The sequence below is a fragment of the Saccopteryx leptura genome, chromosome 6 (genome assembly GCF_036850995.1).
Source record: "Saccopteryx leptura isolate mSacLep1 chromosome 6, mSacLep1_pri_phased_curated, whole genome shotgun sequence".
Lineage (NCBI taxonomy): Eukaryota > Metazoa > Chordata > Mammalia > Chiroptera > Emballonuridae > Saccopteryx > Saccopteryx leptura.
The window spans coordinates 147,071,346-147,096,886 of NC_089508.1; the positions used below are offsets into that span (position 1 = coordinate 147,071,346).

Sequence of the window (25,541 nt, forward strand, 5' to 3'; positions counted from 1 at the left end):
TTCAAAGAAGAACTAACTCCTATCCTTCTCAAGCTATTTCAAAAAATTCAAGAGGAAGGAAGACTTCCAAACTCCTTTTATGAGGCGAGCATAATTCTGATTCCAAAACCAGGCAAAGACAACACAAAAAAAGAAAATTATAGGCCAATATCCCTGATGAACTTAGATGCAAAAATCCTCAACAAAATATTAGCAAAACCGGATCCAGCAATATATGGGAAAAAATCATACACCATGATCAAGTGGGATTTATTCTTGGGAGGCAAGGCTGGTACAATATTTGTAAATCAATCAATGTGATTCATCACATAAACAAAAGAAAGGAGAAAAACCACATGATAATTTCAATAGATGCAGAAAATAACATTTGATAAAATCCAGCACCCATTCATGATCAAAACTCTCAGCAAATTGGGAATACAGGGAACATACCTCAACATGATAAAGGCTATCTATGACAAACCCACAGCCAACATCATACTCAATGGGCAAAAATTAAAAGCAATCCCCTTAAGAACAGGAACAAGGCAGGGGTGCCCCCTTTCACCACTCTTATTCAACATAGTCCTGGAATTTCTAGTCACAGCAATCAGACAAGAAGAAGAAATAAAAGGCATCCAAATTGGAAAAGAAGAAGTAAAACTATCATTATTTGCAGATGATATGATATTGTATATAGAAAACCCTAAAGTCTCAGACAAAAAAACTACTAGACTGATAAATGAATTCGGCAAGGTGACAGGATATAAAATCAATACTCAGAAATCAGAGGCCTTTTTATACACTAATAATGAACTGTCAGAAAGAGAAATCAAGGAATCAATCCCCTTTACCATTGCAACCAAAAAAATAAAGTACCTAGGAATAAATCTAACCAAGGAGATTAAAGACTTGTACTCAGAAAATTATAAAACATTGATAAAAGAAATCAGGGAAGATATGAATAAGAGGAGGCATATACCGCGCTCAGGGTTAGGAAGAATAAACATCATTAAAATGTCTATATTACCCAAAGCAATTTATAAATTCAATGCAATACTGATTAAAATACCAATGACTTATTTCAAAGATATAAAACACATATTTCAAAAATTTATATGGAACCAAAAAAGAACATGAATAGCCTCAGCAATCTTGAAAAGGAAGAATAAAGTGGGAGGTATCACACTTCAAGATATCAAGTTATATTATAAGGCCATTGTTCTTAAAACAGCCTGGCACTGGCATAAGAACAGGCACATAGATCAATGGAACAGAACAGAGAACCCAGAAATAAACCCACAGCTCTATGAACAACTGATATTTGACAAAGAAGGTAAGAAAATACAATGGAGTAAAGACAGCTTCTTCAACAAATGGTGTCGGGAAAATTGGACAGCTACCTGCAAAAAAATGAAACTAGACCACCAACTTACACCACTCACAAAAATAAACTAAAAATGGATAAAAGACTTTAATGATTAGAGAAATGCAAATTAAAACCACAATAAGATATCACCTCACATGAGTGAGAATGGCGCTCATCAATAAAACAACACAGAATAAGTGCTGGCGAGGATGTGGAGAAAAGGGAACCCTCCTGCACTGCTGGTGGGAATGCAGATTGGTGCAGCCACTGGAAAACAGTATGGAGATTCCTCAAGAAATTAAAAATTGAACTGCCTTTTGACCCAGCTATACCACCATTAGGAATATACCCTAAGAACACCATAGCACTGTTTGAAAAGAAGAAATGCACCCCCATGAATGTGGCAGCATTGTTCACAATAGCAAAGATCTGGAAACAGCCCAAGTGTCCATCAGAGGACGAGTGGATTAAAAAGCTTTGGTATTTATATACTATGGAATACTACTCAGCCATAAGAAATGATGACATAGGATCTTTTACAACAACATGGATGGGCCTTGATAACATTATACTGAGCGAAAGAAGTAAATCAGAAAAAACTAAGAACTATATGATTCCATACATAGTGGGACATAAAGATGAGACTCAGAGACATGGACAACAGTGTTGGGGTTACAGGGTGGGGGGAGGAGAGAGAGGGGGTTGGGGGAGGGGAGGGGCACAAAGATCATGGCTTTTCAGAATTTGCCATATTCCTCCTTTAATCTATAGACAGACAGCAAATATTTACTTATGGTGTTTCCACTATAAAGACTACTGTCTCAGGGACAAATGCTGATGAACTATTTCAGCAGTTCCTCCTTCTTCAAAGACTTATATGTGAACATAGAGCTCCATGTTTCTTTTTTTTTTTTTAATAATTTTCTTTTTAATGGTGCGACATCAATAAATCAGGATACATATATTCAAAGATAACAACTCTAGGTTATCTTGTCATTCACTTATGTTGCATACCCATCACCCAAAGTCAGATTGTCCTCTGTCACCTTCTAGCTCGTTTTCTTTGTGCCCCTCCCCCTCCCCCTTTCCCTCTCCCTCTCCCCTCTCCCCACGTAACCACCACACTCTTATCAATGTCTCTTAGTTTCACTTTTATGTCCCACCTACGTATGGAATAATGCAGTTCCTGGTTTTTTCTGATTTACATATTTCACTTCGTATCATGTTATCAAGATCCCACCATTTTGCTGTAAATGATCCGATGTCATCATTTCTTATGGCTGAGTAGTATTCCATAGTGTATATGTGCCACATCTTCTTTATCCAGTCGTCTATTGACGGGCTTTTTGGTTGTTTCCATGTCCTGGCCACTGTGAACAATGCTGCAATGAACATGGGGCTGCATGTATCTTTACATATCAATGTTTCTGAGTTTTTGGGGTATATACCCAGTAGAAGGATTGCTGGATCATAAGGTAATTCTATTTTTAGTTTTTTGAGGAACCACCATACTTTCTTTCATAATGGTTGTACAACTTTACATTCCCACCAACAGTGGATGAGGGTTTCTTTTTCTCCACAGCCTCTCCAACATTTGTTATTACCTGTATTGTTAATAATAGCTAATCTAACAGGTGTGAGGTGATATCTCATTGCAGTTTTGATTTGCATTTCTCTAATAACTAACAAAGATGAGCATCTTTTCATATATGTATTGGCCATTTGTATTTCTTCCTGGGAGAAGTGTCTGTTCATGTCCTCTTCCCATTTTTTTATTGGATTGTTTGTTTGTTTGTTGTTGAGTTTTATGAGTTCTTTGTAAATTTTGGATATTAGGCCCTTATCTGAGCTGTTGTTTGAAAATATCTTTTCCCATTTAGTTGGCTGTCTGTTTATTTTGTTATCAGTTTCTCTTGCTGAGCAAATCTTCATAGTCTGATGTAGTCCCATTCATTAATTTTTGCTTTCACTTCTCTTGCCATTGGAGTCAAATTCATAAAATGCTCTTTAAAACCCAGGTCCATGAGTTTAGTACCTATGTCTACTTCTATGGACTTAATTGTTTCAGGTCTTATGTTTAGATCTTTGATCCATTTTGAGTTAATTTTAGTACAGGGGGACAGACTGTAGTCCAGTTTCATTTTTTGCATGTGGCTTTCCAGTTTTCCCAGCACCATTTATTGAAGAGGTTTTCTTTTCTCCATTGTGTGTTGTTGGCCCCTTTATCAAAAGTTATTTGACTATATATATGTGGTTTTATTTCTGGGTTTTCTATTCTGTTCCCTTGGTCTGAGTGTCTTTTTTTCTGCCAATACCATGCTGTTTTGATTGTCGTGGCCCTATAATATAGTTTGAAGTTAGGTATTGTAATGCCTCCAGCTTCATTCTTTTTCTTTAGGATTGCTTTGGCTATTCAGGGTTTTTTATAGTTCCATATAAATCTGATGATTTTTTTGTTCCATTTCTTTAAAAAATGTCATTGGAATTTTGATGGGAATTGCATTAAATTTGCATATTGCTTTAGGTAATATGGCCATCTTGATTATATTTATTCTTTCTAACCAAGAACAAGGTATCTTCTTCCGTCTCATTATATTTTTTTCGATTTCCCTTAACAATGGTTTATAGATTTCATTATATAAGTCCTTTACATTCTTTGTTATGTTTATTCCTAAGTATTTTATTTTTGTTGTTGCAATCATGAAGGGGATTGTTCTTTTGAGTTTGTTCTCAAATGTTTCATTGTTCGCATATAGAAAGGCTATTGACTTCTGTATGTTAATTTTGTATCCTGCGACCTTACTGTATTGGCTTATTGTTTCTAGTAGTCTTTTTGTGGATTCTTTGGGATTTTCGATGTATAGGATTATATCATCTGCAAAAAGTGATCTTTACTTCTTCTTTTCCGATATGGATGCCTTCTATTTCTTTGTCTTGTCTGATTGCTCTGGCTAGAACCTCTTGTACTACATTAAATAAGAGTGGAGAGAGTGGACAACCCTGTCTTTTCCTGATTTATGGGGGAAAGCCTTCAGTTTAGTGCCATTTAATATGATGTTGGCTGATGGTTTATCATATATGGCCTTTATCATGTTGAGATATTTCCTTCTGTACCCATTTTGTTGAGAGTCTTAAACATAAAATTGTGTTGTATTTTATCAAAAGCCTTTTCTGCGTCTATTGATAAGATCATGTGGTTTTTGTTCTTTGTTTTGTTGATATGGTGTATTACGTTAACCGTTTTACGTATGTTGAACCATCCTTGAGATTCTGGGATGAATCCCACTTGATCATGATGTATTATTGTTTTAATATGTTGTTGTATTCGATTTGCTAGTATTTTGTTTAGTATTTTAGCATCTGTATTTATTAGAGATATTGTTCTGTAGTTTTCTTTTTTTGTGCCATCCTTGCCTGGTTTTGGTATGAGGGTTATGTTGGCCTCATAAAATGTGTTTGGAAGTATTGCTTCTTCTTCAATTTTTTGGAAGACTTTGAGTAGAATAGGAACCAAGTCTTCTTTGAATGTTTGATAAAATTCGCTGGTATAGCTGTCAGGGCCTGGACTTTTATTTTTGGGGAGGTTTTTAATGTTTTTTTCTATTTCTTCTCTACTAATAGGCCTGTTTAGGCTTTCTGCTTCTTCTTGACTCAGTCTAGGAAGGTTGTACTGTTCTAGGAATTTATCCATTTCTTCTAGGTTTTTGAATTTAGTGGCATAAAGTTTTTCATAGTATTCTACAATAATTCTTTGTATATCTATGGAGTCTGTTGTCATTTCTCCTCTTTCATTTTGGATTTTGTTTACATGAGTTCTTTCTCTTTTTTCCTTGGTAAGTCTTGTCAAGGGTTTGTCAATTTTGTTGATCTTTTCAAAGAACCAGCTCCTTGTTCTATTAATTTTTTCTATAGTTTTTCTGTTCTCTATTTCATTTATTTCTGCTCTGATTTTTATTATCTCCTTTCTTCGGCTGGTTTTGGGTTGTCTTTGTTCTTCTTTTTCTAGTTCCTTAAGGTGGGAAGTTAAGTGGTTCACTTGGGCTCTCTCTTGTTTGTTCATATATGCCTGAAGTGATATGAACTTCCCTCTTATCACTGCTTTTCCTGCATCCCATAGATTCTGATATATCGTATTGTCATTTTCATTAGTCTGTATATATCTTTTGATCTCTGCACTTATTTTTTCTTTGACCCACTCATTTTTTAAAAGTATGTTGTTTAGTTTCCACATTTTTATGGGATTTTTTTTCTTCTTTTTTGCAGTTGAATTCTAGTTTCAAGGATTTATGATCAGAAAATATGCTTGGTACAACTTCGATTTTTCTGAATTTGCTGATGTTTTTCTGGCCCAACATATGGTCAGTTCTTGGGAATGATTCATATACACTGGAGAAAAATGTATACTCAGTCCCTTTGGGATGAAATGTCCTGTAGTTGTCTATCATATCCAGGTGCTCTAGTGTTTTGTTTAAGGCCACTATATCTTTGTTGATTCTCTGTTTGGATGACCGATCGAGAGCTGTCAGCGGTGTATTGAGGTCTCCAAGTATGATTGTATTTTTGTCAGTTTTTGTTTTAAGGTCAATAAGTAGCTGTCTTATATATTTTGGTGCTCCTTGGTTTGGTGCATATATATTAAGAATTGTTAGGTCTTCTTGATTCAGTGTCTCCTTAGCCATTATGAAATGGCCATTTTTGTCTCTGAGTACTTTTGCTGTCTTGTAGTCAGCATTATCAGATATGAGTATTGCTACGCCTGCTTTTTTTTTGGATGTTATTTGCTTGAAGTATTGTTTTCCAGCCTTTCACTTTGAATTTGTTTTTATCCTTGTTACTTAGATGAGTTTCCTGTAGGCAGCATACAGTTGGATTTTCTTTTTTAATGCATTCTGCTACTCTGTGCCTTTTTATTGGTGAGTTTAATCCGTTTACATTTAGTGTAATTATTGACACTTGTGAGTTTTCTATTGCCATTTTATATATTGCTTTCTGTTAGTTTTGTGTCTTGTTTGATCCTTCTCTTTTGTTTTTCTATCTTTTGTTTTTATTTGGTTGTATTCCATACATCTTTCCTCTGTTGCTATCTTTTTTATTTCATGTGCTTCTGTGATGGTTTTTTCAATAATGGTTACCTTTAAGTAATGAAAAGGGTTCCTACCTTGTTCATTTTAGTGCACTATTTTGTGAGTACTTTTGCAGTCCATCGTCCTTTGCTACCGTTAATCTCCATCCTCTCCCCCCCTTTCTTTTTGTTGCTGTCACAGTTTAAATTTGGTTTTATTGTGTTCTTCTTGGAACTTTTACTTGTGGCTTTGTTTTTTTTTTTTGTTGTTGTTCTTTGTATCTGATTGGAGAACTCCCTTTAGTAATTCCTGGAGTGGTGTTTCTTTAATTATAAATTCCCTCATCTTTTCTGTATCTGTCAATGTTTTTATTTCTCCTTCATATTTAAAGGATAGCTTTGATGGGTATAATATTCATGGCTGGAAGTTCCTCTCTTTCAGGACTTTAAATATTGGGGTCCACTCTCTTCTATCTTGTAGAGTTTCTGCTGAGAAATCTGATGATAATCTAATGGGCCTTCCTTTATATGTTGTACTCTTCTTTTCCCTGGCTTCCTTGAGAATTTTTTCTTTGCCGTCGGTTTGTGCCGATTTCATTATGATATGCCTTGGAGAAGGTTTGTTGGGGTTAAGAAAACTCGGAGGTTTTTTTGCTTCTTGAATTTGAGGCTTTAGTTCTTTCCACAGGTTTGGGAAGTTCTCATCTATTATTTGTTTGAGTATGTTCTCCATTCCATTTTCTCTCTCTTCTCCCTCTGATATACCTATTATTCTTATGTTATTCTTTTTGATGGAGTCAGATAATTCTTGTAGGGCTATCTCATTTTTTTTAATTTTTGAGTCTCTTTCTTCTTCTTTGTGTTGTGCCTCAAGTTGTTTGTCTTCTATTTTAATAATCCCCTCTTCTCTCTGGCCTGTTCTATTAGCTAAGCTTATTATCTCGTTTTTCAGCTCGTGAATTGAGTTTTTCATCCCTTTTTGATTTGTTTTTATAGTTTTAATTTCCTTGGAAATATATTCTTTGTGTTCGTTGAGTTGTTTTCTGAGCTCCCTAAATTGCCTTTCTGTGTTTTCTTGTATATCTCGGAGGGTTTTTAGGATTTCTATCTTAAATTCTCTGTCATTTATCTCCAAGGTTTCCAATATATTAAATTTTTTATCCATAGATTTTTCCTCATCTAGCTGTGTTACCTCTCTTTCTTTTGTATCCATGATATTCGATTTTCTCTTCCTTAATGGCATCTGAGGGTGGTTTTGTTGATAGTATTAATGAAATTTAATAAAGTATAAAAAGTTAAAAAAAAATAAAAAATTGAAAAGAGTTGTATTTTTTTAAAAAAAATTAATTAAGAAATAAAGAAAAATAAAATAGAAATTTTTAAAAAAGAGGGAAATAATTTCCCCCCCCTCCTTTTTTTCTCTACTCTCCTCTCCCCTCTTTCTTCAGAAAATCTTGTGGTGAACTGTGAATTATATTGTACTAAATAGAACAAACAATGCCTGTAATGGAGGGCCTGAATTGGGGAGAAGTAATAAAGGGGCAAAAAAAAAAAAAAAAGAAAGAAAAAGGGCATATGGACCCACAAAAAGCGAATAAGAAAAAAATTGGGTCAAGAATAAAATGATTTGCTTTTAGGTGTTGGTTGATTAAGAGTTATGATGAGAGGAATAAGAGGGAAACAGGAAAATGGGGGGATAAGTTAAAAAATTACTATTGTATTTAGTGGAACAAGAACTAGATAAAGTGGAGAGCCAGGGATGGGAGCACTGCTAGTTTGTTAAAAAGGTGAAGTAAAAACCCTCCAAAATGCCACAAACATAAGTTTGAATCCCAGATAAGATAATTTTTTTGTTATTGAGGTTTGAATGAGAGGAGACGTAAAGGAGAAAGGAAGAAACTAATATAGAGGGAGAAAAGAAAGAGAGAGAGAGAGAGAGAAAAAAGAGGGAACCACTAAAAGAAGAAAAAATAAAAAAGAGGAGAGAGAGAGAGAGTTAAGGGTTTTGGAGTGCAACACTCATAGAGTGAAAGGAAGAGGAAAGAAAAGATAATGGGAGATGTAACACTTATGGGTAGTGTAGTTCAAGGAGAGGAAAGAGTAAGACCAGCAGAGAGTTAAATGACCAAATTGGAGGAGGAATAAAAAATATCAAGAATGAAGATAAGAGAAACAAATGAACAAATATAATAAAATGAGATAGGCTATAAAGTCTGCAGATTATTCTTAATTTTGAGAGGTTATCTTCTTGCTATTTCTTTTCTCTCCCTCTTCCTGGTCAGTGACTCTGTACCCCGGGTTCTGCCCCTTTGGCATGCTCAGGTAGAAGTTTGCAGTTGATAAGTCTCTATGGCGATGTCGTGTATTGTGCTTCAGTCTCGTTGACAGTCGAGGCTCATTAGCATTTATAGGCTCCACCAGTGAGAGAGTCCGTGTTCCTGGAGCCTTTCTCCTAGTCTTTCCTTCCTCAATTAGTAGCCTGATAATCCAGCTATGGGGTTGCTGCTGCCTCTGCCTGGATAGTAAGAGGCTCAAAGAGCAGGCAACTCCCCACTCTATTCCCACTCAGCACAGGGCTCTGGGTAAGGCTCAGTCAGTCAGAGCTGCTAGCATAATCAGGCGGGGCTTCCACCCACTCAAAGACCTCTGGTTCTGCCACTCTGTGGGATAACATGGGCGCTCATTGCCAAGGCACTTGGAGGAATCTCTCGCCCACTATCTGCGCGCGCAGATCAGGATATCAGGCCAGCAGTCTCACACTCTGAGTAAAACCTCCACCCGCACAGAAAAGTTCCATCATTGGAATTGGCTCTCGCACCGTCCCTGGGCACGGCTATTTTCAAGGCGCTGGGGCGGCCCGAGATTCCGCTTTTTGGCCCACACAAAGGCCCCTGACTCTGCCCCTCTGTGGGATAACACGGGCAGGCACTGCCGAGGCACTCAGAGGAATCTCTCGCTCACTATCTGCATGTGCAGACCAGGATATCAGGCCAGCCGCCTCACCCTCTGAGTGAAACTCCCACCCGCACGGAAAAGTTCCAGTGTTGGAATTGGCTCTCGCTTCGTCCCCATGTGCAGCTTTCTCAGGGCGCTGGGGTGGCCCGGAGATTCCGCTTTCAGCCCACACAGAGGCCTCTGACTCTGCCCCTCTGTGGGGTAACACGGGCACCCACTCCTGAGGTGCTGGGAGCAATCTCTCGCTAACTCTCCATGCGCACCGACCAGGATATCAGGCCAGCAGTCTCACCTGAGTGTAACCCCCACTCGCACGGAAAAGTTCTGGCGTTGGAATTAGTTCTCGTTCTGTCCCCATGCGTGGCTTTCCCAGGGTGCTAGGGCGGCCCGGAGATTCCGCTTTCGGCCCACACAAAGGCCTCTGACTCTGCCTCTCTGTGGGACAACACGGGCGCACACTCTCAGGGCTTTGGAAGGAATCTCTCGCCCACACTCTGCACGCGCCGACCCGGAGATCGGGGAAAATGGCTGCCCCGCTTGTCTTTCTTTGTCTGGGTTTGGCGCAACTGTTAGCTTGTATTGCCCGGGTTGTAACAGGAACAGTTTTTCCTCGGCCTGGATCTCTGTGCCACAGACTGGTTCGGCCGTTTTTGCCGCGACCTGGATCTATTCACCCCCTTTGCCTGCCTCAGTTTCTATATTCTCAGTTCCCAGTGAAAGCCGCCCTGTTTAGGTTAGTGAGGAAGGTGGAGCATTTCTTACTCCCTCTTTCCTTCGGGGTTTGATTATATATTTAGCCAATTTTTCGCTCGACCATACCTTCGGGTGTATTGCGAAACATCTGGAGGCTCCAAGGATAGGTTTTTCTGTTTCTGGTTGAAGATCTTGTTGAGTTTTGGGGGGGATTTATCGGTATCGCTTCCTACCACGCCATTACTCTGATGTCATCTCTCGAGCTCCATGTTTCATAGGACATACTCAAGCTCATTCCATGCTCCCTGGAGTTTTAGCACAAGGGAATGCCCTTTTTTTTTTTTTTGGTTGTTGTTGTATTTTTTCTTTTCTTTATTTATTTTTTGTATTTTTCTGAAGATGGAAATGGGGAGGCAGTCAGACAGACTCCCACATGTGCCTGACCAGGATCCGCCTGGCATGCCTACCAGGGGGGAATGCTCTGCCCATCTGGGGTGTTGCTCTGCTGCAACCAGAGCCATTCTAGAGCCGGAGGCAGAGGCCATGGGGCCATCCTTAGTGCCCGGGGTGGATTTGCTCTGGTGGAGCCTTGGCTGTGGGAGGGGAAGAAAGAGACAGAGAGGAAGGAGAAGGGAGGGGTGGAGAAGTAGATGGGCGCTTCTTCTGTGTGCTCTGACTGGGAATTGAACCCGGGAATCCTGTACACCAGGCCGATGCTCTACCACTGAGCCAACTGGCCAGGGCCTAGGAATGCCCTTGTTGATTAAGCTACCCAAAAGAAAATTATATGGAGCAACCATGACAGACCGAGCAAGTCAGTCTCATACTATTCATCACCAGAACGCTGCAGCCCGGTGTAAACAGTTTCAACTTTCTTGGGAAGCAGCACGGCAGATTGGGAAATCCTGTCCAAGGGGTCCTATACTGCCCCTTCATTTGGAGTTATTCCTCAAGGACCCCTTCCAGGACAACTTTGGAAGATGGATATTACTCAGATACCTTCATTTGGCAAACAGTCGTATGTCCACATTACAGTGGATACATATTCCGGATATATAGTAACCTCTGTCAGAACAGGAGAGCATGTTATAGCTCATTGTCTGTGTGCATTGTTCTATTATTGGATTTCCTAAACTGGCTAAACTGAAAATGCTCCTGCATATGGAGCAAAAGCATTTACTGTATTTTGTCATGCATGCTTACAATATATATTTTTTTTTCTGAAGCTGGAAATGGGAAGAGACAGTCAGACAGACTCCCTCATGCGTCCGATTGGGATCCACCCAGCACGCCCACCAGGGGGTGACGCTCTGCCCACCAGGGGGTGATGCTCTGCCCCTCTGGGGCATCGCTCCGCTGTAACCAGAGCCACTCTAGCGCCTGAGGCAGAGGCCAAGGAGCCATCCCCAGCGCCCGGGCCATCTTTCCTCCAATGGAGCCTCAACTGCGGGAGGGGAAGAGAGAGACAGAGATGAAAGAGAGGGGTAGGGGTGGAGAAGCAGATGGGTGCCTCTCCTGTGTGCCCTGGCTGGGAATCGAACCCGGGACTTCTGCACACCAGGCCAATGCTCTACCACTGAGCCAACCAGCCAGGGCCCATGCTTACAATCTTTAAATTTAAGGTATTATTAAAGTGTACTCAGCAAACATTTTAAGGTCAATTTAAAAAAAAATTTAGACCTGTGGTGGCGCAGTGGATAAAGCATCGACCTGGAACGCTGAGGTCACCGGTTCAAAACCCTGGGCTTGCCTGGTCAAGGCACATGTGGGAGTTGGTGCTTCCTGCTCCTCCCTCCCCCCTCTCTCTTACTCTCTCTCCTCTCTAAAAATTAAAAAAAAAAATTGAAAAGGGGGTAGTCATATCCTGGAACTCCTACGGGTCTACCCTATCATGCTTCTTACTTAAAAAAAAAAAAAATTTACATTTCTTTTGAATGCTGATGAACGAGACACCAAATCTTTTTCACCTGCAAACTACTACCTTCTTTATTAGATCCAGCTAATAACACTGTTTTGACTTTTTCCAAATAGCTCCAGATATATGGAAAAGATTTATTTAGGTGGATGGGGATCCTCCAACCCCTCAGCGAGATCTTCTGAGCATAGCTTTTAAGATACCTAGAGGCAGAAAAAGCCCAATAAAGATCAGGGGAACTACCAGCTTTTAGGATACACCCTTAAAAGCTCCAACGCCCCAAAGGGATCTCATAGGATGCCATCTGGGTCCTGCTTCAATAGTGGAAAGGAAGGTCATTGAGCTAAAGCCTGCCAGGCTTACAGGCCTCTGCTGTGAGGAAAAAGGGACACTGGAAGGTAGGCTTCCCCCTCGCTCCTCTAAGGGAGGGTTCAGTCTCTCCCAGCCCTGCTCCAGCCACCTATGACCTAACCTTGTCCAGGATGATGGGGTTTGCCACTGAAGGCTGAAGGTGCCCAGGGCCGTCAGCCCCATCTACGACATGGTGGACGAGCCTAGGGTGTTTCTTCCAAGAAGCAGGTAAACTGATCTCATTTGCACAAGGGCCACTTAACTATGTTTTGCCTGAATAGTCAGGTTTTTTATTCTTCCCTCAAAGATCTCTGTTGTGGGTGTTGATAGTCCTATTTTCTGCTGCTTTGCTTAATATATAGTGTTTCCTTTTTCCCTCCTACCTCAATGCCCCACTCATATTTCAGGCTGGGACCTACTCCTAATTTAGAGTTCTCTTTCCCCTTTTTGCCAACTTCTATTATGAATTTACCTTTGCCACCCAGCTTAGTGTACCCCAAGGTTCTCTTTACCATGCCACAGTCACAGAGCTCCAGGGAAAAGCAACCTGGTCTCATCTCTCCAGGCAGAGGAGAACAGAAGCGCCATATCCACGCATGCTGCAAATGGCTTTTCCAGTCTACCTGAATCATTACCAGCTAGAAGCAGTGGTCATTGGGACTTGGACATGAGCTGCAAAGTATAGAATGGTGACAACAATTCGAGTGCCATGAGGACTTTTCCTGGCTATGGACTTTTCCTGGACTCCTGCTCCCTGTGACAGATCCTAACAGACTGAACTGTGGTTGGGTTGCATTTTTCAGGGATTTGGCATGGTGATGGGGCCAACTTGGACTTGGTGAACATGTTAAGGACACTACTCTTTTATGGATTCTTGCTGTTTTGGCCAAGAGTTTACTTAAAGGCTTTTAATCACTGTAAAAAAAGATAGAAGACTGGATAAAGAAGATGGGGCACATATACACCATGGTATACTATTCAGCTAGAAGAAATGATGACATCGGATCACTTACAGCAGAATGGTGGAATCTTGATAACATTATGTGGAGTGAAATAAGTGAATCAGAAAAAAACAAGAACTGCAGGATTCCATACATTGGTGGGACATAAAAATGAGACTAACAGACATGGACAGGAGTGGGGTGGTTACAGGGGGGTGGGGGGAGGGGAGGAGGGAGGGGGAGGGGGAGGGGTACAAAGAAAACTGGATAGAGGGTGATGGAGGACAATCTCTCTTTGGGTGATGGGTATGCAACAGAACTAAATGACAAGATAACCTGGAAATGTTTTCTTTGAATATATGTACCCTGATTTATTGATGTCACCCCATTAAAATAAAATTTTATTTATAAAAAAAAAAGATTTGGGAATTCAAATCTGCTGCAGAATTTCAGTTGGAGCCACCTTTTATCATCATTCCACTTCCACTGTCGGAGTGTTTTTATTTGTTTCACTTTATGTCTGTCTCAAGCCTGTGAGCTTCTCCCAGCACATGTAGTTGGTGTATGAGCTTCCAGTTATTATGACTTATGTGCTAACAATGCCCCAGACAGGTACAGCATCGCCCCCTAGTGGGCTTGCCAGGTAAATCCTGGCTGGGATGCATGTAGCAGTCTGTCTCTCTGCCTCTCCTCCTCTCCTTGAATTAAATAAATAATTAAATAAATAAATAAATAAAATTAATTGCATTGTCTGTTATGGGAATACCTTCAGTTTCCACTGGGAATCTGGTTCAAAAGCCACCAAATACTTTCAAACACAGCCAAAACCAGAAAATCAAATGGGTGCAATTATTAAATATTTAAATTTTTAAATTTATGTTTTACGTTTCTTCAAAATGCAAATAAGCTTTATACTAGAGAGTTTTATTTTGATATCATTAAATGCTTAGTCATTGACTAGAGAGCATTTTTTTTGTATTTTTCTGAAGTGAAAAGTGGGGAGGCAGAGTGACAGGCTACCACATGCACCTGACCAGAATCCACCGGCATGCCCACCAGGGGGCGATGCTCTGCCCATCTGAGGCATGGCTCCGTTGCAACCAGAGCCATTCTAGCACCTGAGGTGGAGGCTATGGAGTCATCCTTATCAGCACCCAGGCCAACTTGCTCTAGTGGAGCCTTGGCTATGGGAGGGGAAGAGAGAGAGAGAGAGAGAGAGAGAGAGGAGAGATGGGGGGGCAGAAAAGCACATGGATGCTTCTCCTGTGTGCTTTGACCGGGAATCAAACCTAGGACTTCCATACACCTGGCTGACACTCTACCACTGAGCCAACCGGCCAGGGTTGAGAGCATTTTTTTAAGGTCCTAATTTTTTTTGAACCTGAGACTCCAGGAAAAAGCAGCCATGGGATGGGAGGAGGGTCTGCCTCCATTTTTTCTATAAAGACTAAACAGCATCTTATTTTTAGTTTCTTCAATATAAAATGATGAGTTCTGCTTGAATCATGGTGACAATATTTCTAGGACATGGTCATGTCCATAGTTATAGTTGTCAGTAGCTTCGAGTGTTATTTGCTTGTTGCCTTTTAAATGCCTCCAGCAGCAGTCACCAGCCAGAAAGCCAGTGAGCAAGTGAGCTTGATACCGAAGGGCACTTCTGCTTCATTCACTTATGAAAACAAACAAATTAAATTCAACATTTGCACAATAAGAGGGAATATTCTTTTTTCAAAGAACACTACAGTGTCCTTAATGAGAGAGATAGATGGTTCCCCAATAAGTAACATATAATTAAAGTCCCTTACATTTATATATATAATGAATCCCTGAAAATATATTTGCAAGTCTGAAAGTCAAACACAAAAGGTTCTGCTTTTAGAGAGCCCAGAACTTTATAAAATCTGTAATTGTCATTTGGAAAATGATTTTTTTGCTTGAATATGCAATGTTTACATACTATTTAATACATTAAAAATAATAAACTTATAGATAAACATGTTTTGAAATAATTCTTTACCTACCTTAACTTCAAGTTATCTCAGCCTAGACAAAAAACTTATTTGGAACTAGGATAGGACCTACTGATTCCATTTAATGGTGTCAGATAAACTTTCTTAAAATGTTTTTCAAGAGTGAATGGTGGCCAGCCATCATCTTCTCCAGGAAGAGGGAGTGGGAAGCTCTGTTGCTATAGCCTTGTGGACTTTCCCTGCATTTGCATCAACCCCCATTCTCATTCAGCACTCATGCAGGCACCCCAGTTCCTCCATAGACGCCCCTTGCCTTTCATGACATTGCCGAATGTCATCTGTGCTCTCCAGTTGGTCCTCTTCCTCTGCTACTAAATTCACAGACACCAGTTCACATCCTCGGAGCATCTGACTGAAGGTTGTGGAGACCTGCCCTCGGCATACCTGAATCATCGCTGGTGCTGTCCATTTCATTTTGCCACCTTCCAGACAGTTTTACAAGATAATAGAAGCAAAAAGCCATTTATAGTCAAATAACTGTGTGAACACCCACAAATAATGACAGGCGCAAATAGAATGCTGGTAGGCAGACAGAAGCGCTCACAACGTGGCTTTACATTTGTTTGTCAGCTGTAGTGCAGATGCCCTGACCCACACAATTCCAGTGATCCATTGTGATAGTGGGCAGACCATGTGAAAGTGTGAAAGTCAGGGACTGCCTGGAGCTCTGAGGCATGGCACTGCAGATCTCAAATTTAACTAAATGAGAAAACATTGCAGACATTGTAGCATTGGTTTATGGGAATATACTTAAATTTGGAAATTTATTTTTTACAAAGTTTTGTGAGTATGCTATCTTTTTCTAAAAGTATACACTTGGACTCTGCCCAGGTATCAAGAATAATTAGAGGGAATAAAAGTAGGAGAGGAGCAAAATACAAAGCCATACATAAACCAAAAATTCTAAACTCAGGAGCTCCCAGCAAAGCTGCTCAACAGTAGACAGAGAGGATGGTCAGGGAGAGCCCATTGGTATTTCAGGATGGGATGTGGACAGTTGAAGAGGGAGCTTGAGCTCACTCTTTCCTTGTTGCCTGTGGCTTCCAGCACTTAGAAGAGAATATAGATGTGGTCTGTGTGTCCTGGTGATCTTGGCCTTAGTACCAGGAAATCTGCAATCTAGCCCACGGAATAGTGTAACTAAGCCCTTGCTTTGGAAAAGGAAAATACAATATCCGAAATATAAGTCTCCTTTTAAAAGAAAATCAGCTTTAATTAAAAGAAAACTGGGCCCGGACCAGTTGGCTCAGTGGTAGAGCGTCGGCTCAGTGTGTGGATGTCCTGGGTTCAATTCCCAGTCAGGGTGCACAGGAGAAGCGCCCATCTGCTTCTCCACCCTTCCCCTCCCCCTCCTCTCTCTTTCTCTCCCTCTCCCACAACATGGCTCAAATGAGCAAGTTGACCCTGGGTGCTGAGGATGGCTCCGTGGCCTTGCCTCAGGTGCTAAAGGAGCTCTGTTGCTGAGCAACAGAGCAGCAGCCCCAGATGGGCAGAGAGCATCAGTCTCAGATAGGGTTGCTGGGTAGATCCTGGTTGGGGCACATGCAGGAGTCTGTCTCTCTGCCTCCCTGCCTCTCACCTGATAAGAATAAAATAAATAAAAAGAAAAGAAAACTGAGAAGTAAGTCACTTGGGTTTAAAAAGCACTTTGTTTAGCAAGCTACTCTTTTGTGTAGCTGCTTTGTGCTGATAAGAGTATGGAAAGATACAGAATATTTATAACCCAGAGACTTAGTTAGCAAAGGTCTGATTTGCTGACTAATAAGTTTGAGGCAAAGGTCTAAAGTAAAATTAAATTTGATTTTGCTAGGCTCTGAGCTGTAGAGTCAGACAGTACCACCCCTAGACCTGGGTAAGCATGAAGAAGGGAAGGTGGAAGAGGGAACAGAGAGACACACTTTTGAATGTGAGTCCCCCACCTTCACCCCCACCAAAGTTGCCATTCAAGTGGGGTCCCTGAGCCCTGATGCAGCTTGATCTGGGCCTAGATCTTGCTTCTCTTCAGTAGCTCTTCAATCCTCTGAAACTCCTCCTATTTGGGGTCAACCAGATGCCTGGAGTAACATTAGGACTTTCAGGTGTAAGGTGATCTGGGGTCCTATTGTCCTACTACTTGGATCTGTCCTAGTGGGTAGCCACATGAGCTAATTGCTCCTATTGACTAGAAACTACCTCTTTTGAGATTGGGCCAGAAAAGTGGTCATGACATGGTGATTTTGGGTGGTTCTAATTTGTGTTGGATATAGGACAAGTTCAGAATTCTGGGATACTGACTATTTACTGCTGACCCATGAGTTTGAGCCACTGGTGTGAGCCCATTGATTAGATCTTGCTATTTATGCTATGACCACCATACTGCTTCCAGTATACAGTGACTAAAGGCAGCAGGAGTGGCAGCAGGCTTCTTTTGCCCCATGCCACCACTGTTGCTGGCACCCAGGACCTCCCCACAGCCTTACAGGCTCTCTCCGTTTTGTCTGGCAGCATGGCTTCCAGAGTGGTCACACCTACCTTCCCAGGGGCTTTGAAACCATAGTTTAACAATGCCAACAGGTCCTTTTAACTAAAGTCTTCTTTATCCAGTGATCGATATCTGAATCTGTCCCGTCTCCCAGGTCTGCTCCAGCCCCTATGGGAAAAAGATTGAAGATTCCATGTATTGGCTTCTTGAGCTCCAGTTACTCTATCCATTGACTACTGGCCTGTCTTCTTCACTTCACTGACTACCACATGGAAGGCTGAGTGCCACCAACAGTAGAAGAAATCATATTCCAAGAATGCAGTGACTTGGCCTAAAAGGCTCCAGAGAATTTATGTAAGGTGTGTTTTCTGTTTACACTACAAAATCATGAGAAATACATCAACATGACCAAAATCGAATTATCATTCATTTCTCTACACACCCTGGCTAAAGCTTCCATTTGTGATCATCATCAATAAAGCACAGTGAGAGTCAATGGTAACTAGTATTCACAGGTGGAATGTCAGATGAAGCCACACCACAACTGTGAAATAATCAGCATTAAATAGATGGTATTAGGAAACTACAAACTCAAGAAGATTCATATTGTTTTAATACAAACAAGTTTCAAAGAGCCAATATAAGTAATAACAGTTACTACCTTTTTCTCATGGTAAAAGATATGAAATTAACTAGGAAGAGTATATTTAAGTATGTTCCCATCTTCCTGAATAAAGATAAACATGGTTTCTGGACCTGAATAGAAAGAAATGTTTTTGGATACTATGAAGAATCATTATGTCCTCTGATTGAAAATTTTTTAAATACTTAAGTACCATTTCTCTGTGCATTATTGTAAATCTTCATGAACAAATCACCATACCTCCCATGGACCCATAAATTTTGTGAAACAGTTTTTAATCATGTTGTTTATACAGATAAGGACCCGATGAAAGATACTTGCCTGGGCCTCGCATATGCCAAGGTAGTCCTGGTGCCAGAAAGCACCCATAGAGTATATAGCTTGCTCCAGTACCACCACCACCCATCCACCCAAACTGACACCATCTCAGTGCAGTTGAGGTGGGGCCCTGCAGAGTTCTGTGTGCTCCTGGGAATTTTCCCTCATCCCGTCATGCCAACTTGCTCTGGAGACCACCAGGAACAACCCTGACATGTCCACTGTTCCTGACTACCTCAGTCACCACAAGCAACCTAGAAATCCCAAGTCATGGCCATCATCCTGATTGTCACCATCATACAGCTTTATAAATTCCCCAATTGCATATGACCTCTTGTCATATGCAATCCCAACCCCCACACCTTCGTCTTCTGGTCTAGGTCTGCCACTAACAAAATCCTCTATACTCTCACCTACTTGCCCCAGTGGGTCTGCTGCAGTCCTCTTTCAGTCCTCCACAAATCTGTGGGCTCTGCCTTCCGAATATATCAACAACCTACCCACTGCTCATGTTCACTGTGACCACTCTAATCCAAGCCAGCATGTTCGGGGAGGCTTTCCCACCTCCTAGCAAATAGCACTGCCCTTTCTCCATACTCTGCCCCCCCACCTTATTTTATTTTTAGTTATGAAACCAGTTCCACCTGAAATATTTTTATTCATTTATTGGTTGGTGAATAATCTGTCCCCCAGCTAGAATATAAACTCCTGGAGAGCAGGTGCTGCATGGGTTTTGGTCATTGCTGTATCCCCAGTCTAGAACATTACCTGGAACACACCAGCTGCTCCAGGACCTCAACACCTGTTTAGTCCCTGACATTTAATACAAACAGACAGGAAATTCTTACCACGTTTTATTCCAGAGCTTATTTTTATTGAAAATATAAAATATCTGGATATAAAGACGGAAAAACATATTTTAGATAATTGTCAAAAGTAAAAAAGTTTAATGAAGATAGTAATTATATACTTTAATCACATCAAAAAATAAATTTTCAATGAAATCACAGTTTGTTATTATTTATTTTTTATTATAGAATTTATTTCTATATATTATTACATTAAAGAGTTGGGGGACACTTTCTTGCTCAGAGCTTATTTCTTCACTTTATACAATATAAAATCTTTATTGCAGCTTTACGTATTTGATATAGCTCTTCCTAACTGTGCTGTCCCTGACACAGCTCTTCACAGTGAGCTCAAGTTTAATAAAATTCTAAATATTGTACAGTCAAAGCCTCATTCCCTGGCAAGACTCAGCTCTGCAGCTATCCGCCAACCAGGTGACCCTCATCTAGTCACTTGTCTCCCTCCTCCTCTCTCATTTCCAACCCTGCTGCATGCTACTTCCACCTGAAGTTCTCTTCCCACGCCCTTCGGTACTGCCTGCCTTCTTCCTCCTCATCCTCTGCCTTCCATTCCAGGCCCATCCTGATGCCTCACGCCTGTCACACTTCCCTTTATGTGTCTTGAAGGTCTTGGACTTCTCTTTTCACAGAGCTGACCACAGCGCAAGGACGGCTTCTCCTCCTCCGCCCCAGATTGTGCTGTGGGGGCAGAGAGCCGACTGGACTTGCTCACAGCTGTGAGTCCCAGCCTTGCCCTGTGCCTAACAGGAAATAGGCAGAGAGGAAAGTTTGTTAAATGAGACAAATAATGATTTTCCTCATCAGTGAAGACAGCGGGTAAGACTAAAGCAAGCCTATGCCACCATTTTAGGGTGTGTTGTTGTTTTTTTTATTTTATTTTATTGATTTTTTAGAGAGATGGAGAGAGAGTGAAAAGGGGTTGGGAAGCAGGAAGCATCAACTTGTAGTTGTTGCTTCTCATATGTGCTTTGACAGGGCAAGCCTGAGGTTTCAAACCAGTGCCCTCAGCATTCCAGGTGGACGCTCTATCCACTGTGCCATCACAGGTCAGGCTGATGATATGATTTTGCTCTCCACATCACTCCATAGGGTTGATATAGATTTAAATAGCTGGAAACAACGTGAGAGGCAGCTGGAGGCTACACAATGTTGCCCGTGCGTTTGTGGACATCGTGTATTTTTAAATTCATATGATTCCATTATTGTCTTTTTAATCTGAGATGTGGGAGGTGGAAAGTTGAAGAATGAGCAGATTGGAGGAGTAAGTGTTCTTCAGAAAAACAGATTTTCTAAGTCAATGTGATCTCATTCACTGAGCCCTGGCCCAGACTTCTGCAGAGGCCTGAACATCCTTCTTCTTCCTGCCCCTCTGCCACTCCCCAAGCTAGGCTGCCTCTGTGTGGGGCAGATGGCTCCCTGCATACGAGAGTGCCCTATGCTGCTCCTTTGAAGACCTGAATACCTGGGCTATCCTTCCAGGTTTTCCGAGCATTTATTTGTCCTTTTGTCAACATAAGAAATACCTAAACCTGTAGAGAATTTTTATGAGTTAATTTTTCGCCAAACTGATGACATATGCCAAGGAGCAAGATCTCAAATGCTCCCAAGATTAGCTGTTTCTTTTATGCATTTGAAATTAAGGGAAAGCTAGGAAGATTACATGGAAGTGGGAAAAGGCAAGGCAGGGAGCAGATTATAGGATAGTTAAGATTATGTGTTTTTTTGAGGGTGGTTACAATTTATTTCAAAGGTGTATTGACCTAAATGCACAGAAACAATGACAACATTCACTTAAGCCAAAAATAAACCTTTACTAACTTGGTAAAACTCGCATGACTTGGTGGCATGACTCCCCACTGTGACCTGCCCATGATCAGATCACTCTGTGAGGTTATTTTCCATAGACCTCCTTTTTCTGTCTACACTTTTTAACCTGATCTCAAGCATTCTCATGTATACAGCTTTGTTTAACAGAAGGCATTCTTAATAACCATTGTTAAATAATTCATTCAATAAGACACTGACCTTAGCATGAGGGGTGAGCCTATTATGAAATGTTGCCTGTTACTTTTAGTAGTTTCTATTGTATTTTTCCCTTGCCAAAATCAGGGAATAAGCCTCCTAAAACAAGATACTAAAGCTAAACTGATAACTGGATGACCCTTTCATTATTTGGAGGAAATTATTATGTTTTTTTAATAAGTCAGTGTAATTTTTAAAATTATTTTTATTTATTTATTCATTTTAGAAGGGAGAGAGAGAGAGAAAGAAGGGGGGAGGAGCAGGAAACTTCAACTCCCATATGTGCCTTGACCGGGCAAGGCCAGGATTTTGAACCGGCGACCTCAGCATTCCAGGTCGACGCTTTATCCACTGCGCCACCACAGGTCAGGCAGGAAATTATTTTTTTAATCTTTAAATATGTAAGAGTATAGAGGATTTCAGCTAAAGTTTTTGATGGCTCATCTATATCTGATGCCCAAGTTATAAGAGAAAAATTATTTTCTTTCCATGAATTTCAGGGTCTTTTGGAGGACAGATGACACTAAAATAATTGAGAGTTCTTAGTAACTGTTCTGCACACAGCCCCCATAATTAGGAGAAACATCCTTCATATTGTGCATGGGTGTACCTGTTTAAGATCAGGGCATTCACAATGTAAAGGTCTTGTGGACTTTTCACTTTCATATTAAGACAAGAAGAACTATAGCCTTTGAACCTGGAAAAGGGCCCAACTCCAAGCACAACTATAGCCACTCAAACACAGAACTCTCAATGGGAATGGAGAAGATCTAGTGGGCTGGAGCTAGAGCCCGTGTGCCCACCTCCTTGGCCCCACACAGCATTCCCTTGGGTGCTTCTAAACACTTCTCTGGCCGAACTTTTTGAGAGGCACAAACGATTTTGAGAACTAGGGTTAATTTTAAGGTGTCCAGAAAATATCAGTCAACTTATTTTTCTCCCCATACGCCTTAGGGCATTGGCCAGAAGCCATTAGGGTTCTTGTGTCCTAAGATCATGTAAATATTCTGGAAAAGCACAGACTCAAGGATTGCCTAGAACAATAATAGTAGTCCATACTTGGGAAGTATTTTAAGCATTTTTTTTGTTATAATAACTATAGTAACAAGGCTTCATATTAGCGATGAGAAAAATGATATTAAGAAAGTTAACTTATCTGCTAAACAGCACTCACCTTTTGTGTATGTAGGCCCAGAATTTGAAGCCAGGTAGTCAATTTCCAAGTCAGTGCTCTCAACCGCAGCACCTCACTCGGCCTCCCCAGCATGTGCCCTATGAGACCCGCTCACATTTCACTGAAAATTCTGCTACAGGCTGTCAGCTACTCCATCGCGATATATAATGGAAAGGTGGGATGAACGTTTTTTTTTATCAAAGTGGAAAAAAAAGACCTCAGGGCCCATGAACTGGGGCCCAAGACAGCTGTCTACCCACAGACCTATTTGAATACCCGTCCAAGCTCTCCAAATCACTAGAATCAGGAACAAACATTTGTCATCAGAATATTCTCCAGGCTTTTCTGGAAAGATGCAAACATCCCATAAGATAAAGAGGGATGACGTGACAAAGTAAACTGGACCCAAAGTTAAGTCAGAACATGTGGTCAGGTTTCTGGGTGGAGTAAAGCATTTAAATCTGTCAAGGTCAACAAAGTATATTTGTAAAAAAAAAAAAAAAAGCTCCAAATTGGTTAGATGAAGCACAGGAACCCCTCTCTCCTCTTTCTCATTCAAACCAAGACCACAGAGACTTAAAGAGAACCACGGGAAGAATGAGAACCCGGTGAATACCTTTCTGATCAGCTGAGGTGTAGCAAGGAGGGATGCCAGGAAAATCAGGGCCTGTCAGGGTCAGGAAAGTAGTGTCAGTGTCTGGTCCCAGCAAAGGCAGCCCAGAGAGCCTGGCAGAGAGTAAAGTCAAGTCACCGGCTATTTGAAAGGAGCATTCTAAGAAGAGAATTGAGGTCAAGGAAGGTAAGGCTTTAAACTGAGGCCTTGCTTTTTAAGGGCAGGAACGACATTAAAGTACTATGTGGTGACTATTCAGCTACTTTTTTTAAGGATGCTAAATTCTGCCCAGTCTCCAGAAACCTCCAAAGTGGTCCTCAAATTCCAATGTTTCAATATCTAAATGATGTCTCTCAAACAGTCTTGCATACCTGGAAGCAACAATGCAGACAATATGGCTTGATGACTGACTAGGAAAATATGATTCCCATAACTATTTGTAGATTCTATTAACTCGAGATCGGGTGCCCAGATGGAGCAGCACAGCCTATAGAAGCAGCTGCCTATTTTGATGCTGTGATCAGCATTGCTCCAAGCAGAGTAAGCAGAGTCCCTGGAAAGATCTAAGAAGGAAGGAAAGACTGGAAAGGAGAGCTTGTCAAACCACTGCATGATGGTGGCAGATTTGCTTAGAGAGGGAACATGATAGAGGACAGCAGAAGCATCTTAAGTATACAAATCGCTCACTATGGGCAAAGTCAAATCTAGAGAAAGATGTGGCTGTACCCTGTTTATGGCCAACTTATGACAAGATGCCTGTCTCTGCTGCTCTCTCTGTGAGACTTTGGTGCCTAATGGCAAAAACAAACAGCAGAAAACAGAACAAATCTGGTTTTATCTCCTGTCTGCACACACTCATTCCCATCATTACTGCTGTCTCATCTTGCCTTCTGTGTGCTTATCAGAACTCTCAAATCCCCTCTCCCACTAAGGTGAATGCCTTGCAAACCTTCACCCTTTGTCTTTCTAGGCAGAGGAGAAACTTTACTAAATAGAAGCCACTTTTGCTGACAAGGTGTCCCCACCAGCACAAATCTAGTAGGTGCTGGACTCCCTTTTGGAAGATCCCTTCTCCTTTCTTACATTTGGGGAGAGGGGTTACCTCATGATGTGGCCTCTCCCATCTGCAACCACAGCTGTGCCGCTAACAATTTCTCAGTCCATATCTTTCTCCTCCGTCCCTCCACAGACCCCGTGCACAGCTGCCTATCCCTCTCAAACCTGTAATGTGAACTAGAGCTAATGCTCCCCAGGCCTTCAACTTCCTCCAGCATGGCTAACTCCACATTTAATGAGTAATAAGACTTTAATAAACCTTTGGAAATAACAGAGAGGAATTTTAACTCTGAGAGAGTTAAAACTGGTACTAGAATGAGGAATCGTAAAGTTCATAGGTCAAACCTTTCCATGTAGAACCTTTGCTGGTCACAACTCAGCCCAGCTCTGGCCACTGCCCCAGTCCTAGACTCTGCTTTTCCTGCCATTGGAGAGAGAAGGACGGGCAGGGGAGGAGGAGCGGGAGGCAGAAAGAGAGGAAGGGGTCTCTGGTTCTTCTTTTCATGGAGTCTTTGCCTCATAATCCCTGTTTAAATGTTCCCCAAGTCCTCCCTTATTTCTTGATCTCCTTCTAACATGTCCCAGCATGATCAACAGTTAAAATGTCCTCACCACTCAGTGAAGGCTGGTCTGGTCTTAGGATCCCTAACAAGACATTGAACTAGAAGGCAATAAATTAAACTTTTATCAGTCCTTTCCCGAAATCTGGGCAGGCCATCCTGGCCCTCCTGGCAACCCTCCCTCTACCCGAGGGAGGGAAGGTTTCCTATGCCTCCTCCCACACACCACTTCCAGCCTCCACTCCGGTAGGAAAATCTACGTTTCCAAGAATGAGAAAAAAATTTTTGGAGACTGAAAACTAAATCTTCTTTGAAGAGGAAACATTTTTCTATAGAGAACAATTTGCAGGGTTGCATTCCACCCACGATGAAAACAGCTCCTGGTGTTATTGTGGATGATACCAGATGCCTCAGAAAGGCAACCTGAATTTCTGTGACTTAGAATATTTGTTTTTCTTTTTAATAACCAAATATTCATATCCACTGTACTGTCTTCCCAGAACAAAGGAGTATTTACCCAAGACTATCTC

General features: G+C 41.2%; 1 long non-coding RNA gene across 1 annotated transcript in view; it reads right to left on the reverse strand.

Moving 5' to 3' along the window:
* Nucleotides 1-17,912, reverse strand: part of LOC136376474 (uncharacterized) — a 37,575-nt gene extending 19,663 nt beyond the window's left edge. The window contains exon 1 of the long non-coding RNA XR_010746184.1: nt 17,807-17,912. This is a non-coding gene — a long non-coding RNA (uncharacterized lncRNA). The remainder of the gene's footprint in view (nt 1-17,806) is intronic.
* Between the last annotated feature and the right edge of the window lie 7,629 nt (nt 17,913-25,541).